This window comes from Manis pentadactyla, chromosome 4 (genome assembly GCF_030020395.1).
Source record: "Manis pentadactyla isolate mManPen7 chromosome 4, mManPen7.hap1, whole genome shotgun sequence".
In the NCBI taxonomy this organism is placed as follows: Eukaryota; Metazoa; Chordata; class Mammalia; order Pholidota; family Manidae; genus Manis; species Manis pentadactyla.
The window spans coordinates 11,625,533-11,628,299 of NC_080022.1; the positions used below are offsets into that span (position 1 = coordinate 11,625,533).

A 2,767-nucleotide genomic window follows, 5' to 3' on the forward strand; every position below is an offset into this window, starting at 1 on the left:
CGAGTCCTTAATGGAAGTTGGGTGAGAACCGGCTCGTGTTCATTCATGCCCGGCTGACGTCACCGAAGCCACGCCTCCAGGAATGTCTTTAAAGGGGCCTGGCTGGCCCTGGGAGAGAAGGGAAGGGAAGTCCTGAGAGGTTTGGGAGCATCGTGAAGCCCTCTGGACTAACTGGCACCCCCGCCAGGTCCTCCCAAGTTTGAGGGTCTCAAAATGCAAGTGCCCCCAGGGCTAGACCCAAGGGATCGCTGAACCCGGATCAGACTTGGGGATGGTTTTTGCTCTGAGCCATTCCCGACTCTCACCCTTTGCTGAAGGACTTGACTGAAATGGGCAGTGGGGCCAAGAAGCAGGTGCATCTTAGCAGCATGCCTAGGAGGGGAGTTCCTACCCCAATGCCCTTCATCCTGGGACCTCAGAAGAGTGTGCCCAACTTCCAGGGGGTCTGGGAGAGCATCTCTGCTCACTCAACCAGAAGAATATCCTAATCTAAGAGCAACCACCTCTAGGAAGAGTCAGATATGCGTTATCTCATTTCTTGCCTGGGAGGCAGGTATCATTATCCCCATTTTACAGAAAAGGAAACAGGCTCCAAGCAGCATGCCCAAAGGTTGCACAGCTCAAAGGTAATAGAGCCATTATTTGAATCTAGGTATTCTCTGCTTAAACCACTCCCCTATCCTGGGGAAGGGTGGGCAAGGAGTTCTCTTGCAGAGCGCACCATGCCGGAGTCTGGCATGGCAGAATCAGGTCTGTTTTGATACTTTGGAAGACACCTGCCTTCCCACCTGCCCCTTCAAGGGGCCTCTCCCCAAAGGTTCCTCAGAGGTGAGCTCCTCTCCGCTCCTGACAAAAGTGGCCGGCAGTAGTGAAACAAATGCGGAATGTCCTCTGCCCTCCTGTCTTCCTGGCTACCCACAGCTGCCTGTTGCCCAGTTGCCATTTGGCTAGTCCAAGAACTCTTAGCAGCTAGAGCAGGCCTGATTTCCTGGGAGGCTCCCCGCCCCCCTGCCCACCTCCTTCTCTCTGACCCCATCCTCTCCTTGACCCCCCTGGACCTGCTTGCCCAGCAGCCACACGGGGCTACTCTGGTACCCAGGTCCTCCCTGGAAGATGTGGACACCTTGGCCTTCCAGCCTGGGCACCTGCCCCGGGCAAGTGGATCCAGACATCTCCCCTGGAGTCGGGGGAGGGTTAATTACAGGCGCTGGGGCATTGTGATTAAAGCCTTTGACCAAGACGATGGCGAGGAGAGTCTTGGTCTTCTGAGTGTGTAAATGTCCACGAGATTGAGTGCGTGGACATATTGGTGTGTATGTGAGCGTGTGTGGATGTGAGAGCACTTTTGTGTGAGTGTGAGCATGAGTGTGCCGTACTTGGCAGTGGTGGAGAACATAGGCTGTGGAGTAAGCCTATGAATGTTTGAACATTCCACTTCTGAGCCTTAGTTTGCTCATCTGGAAGGTGTATAAACCTACTTCAGAAGGTTATTGTAAAGATCAAATAAGGTCATGCATGTAAACCGCGTAGGCTATGACTATGAAATGCACTTGTTAAATCTCAACTGTTATTTACGGTTACCGAGCAGCCAGAGGAAGTAGCAGGAGGGTGTTGTGTGCACAGGGTGCCTCATGTAGTGTGTGTGTGTGTGTGTGTGTGTGTGTGTAGTACATGGGATAGATGAGTGTTTTGCATAATGAGTTGGACCCTCCAGGCTATGGAGGCTGTGTGGTGAGTGTAAGACTTCATGTGTGCTATATGTAAGACCCTGTCTGTACATGCTTGTTACATGCCCTATATGTTTAGCATGTGACTAGAAGATATGCCTCAAGATGGCAGGGATGTTTGCAGAAAACAATGTCTGACATATTCAATAAACCTTCGCTGAGTGAATGCACTAATGAGTGAATGAAGGTGTTGACAAGCATTATTATGTTGGGTGAACGTTTCCATGTGTTGTGTTGGTTGGACCTTTGTGTGGCCCATCTGGGTTTCCACGCATGGCCCTGCAAGGGTGGAACCATGTGTCGGGGTGCGGGCAGGCCCTGCTGGCTGTGGGCTGTGGGCCTGGAGGTATGTGCCCAGCTGGGAGCTGAGAATACAGAGCTGGGTGTCACTCATCTATGACACGTGACATGAGAAGAGGCCTGTCGGAAGGGGTGGTGTGTGAGGTGGCAGGAAGGTGTGGAGTGGGGGCAGCTCCTTGGGCTTTAGTCACTCACCTAGTGACACACCCTTCCCTCTCTTCCTGTCTGGACCGGAGTCTTTCCCGCTGTGGGTGACTGGATGCTGAGAAGGAAAGTTCTTTGGTGAGTCTTATAAAACGGCATTGAAAAGAGGTATTTATAGTGACATAATAAGCCCTAATGGAGATGGAATAACCCCATAAAGGCCCCAAAGAGCCCTCGGGGCCTGAGTGCCACTGCAACGAGCAAGGCTTCCCATCAGAGGCAGGTGGTGCCTGAGTGTGTCTGTGCAGTTGCTCAGGCCTCACCTGCCAAACCCCCACCTCCAGCCCACCAGCTGGCTCAGGGGCCCAGCTCTGCTAGGACTTCTTCTGGGGCCTGCGCAAGCAGATGACAAAGATAAACATGGAGGCAATAGTTCCACCCACCCCACCTTTGTTCTGTGCCTCAGTTTAGCCAAGGGGGTCAGAAAAAAATCATTTAGCCAATGCTTATAAAGTGCTTACTATGTGCCAGGCCCGGTTCTAGTCACCTATATTGCCCCCTTTAGTTCTCATTTGACCCTCTTGTGGTGGGCACTG

At 52.5% G+C, this 2,767-nt stretch overlaps 1 long non-coding RNA gene across 1 annotated transcript; it reads left to right on the forward strand.

The window, feature by feature from the left end:
* The first annotated feature begins 43 nt into the window (after positions 1–43).
* Positions 44–1,240, forward strand: LOC130683308 (uncharacterized). Its single transcript, XR_008996906.1, has 2 exons — positions 44–626; positions 1,071–1,240. It is a non-coding gene; the product is annotated as an uncharacterized LOC130683308 (long non-coding RNA).
* Positions 1,241–2,767: the final 1,527 nt, after the last annotated feature.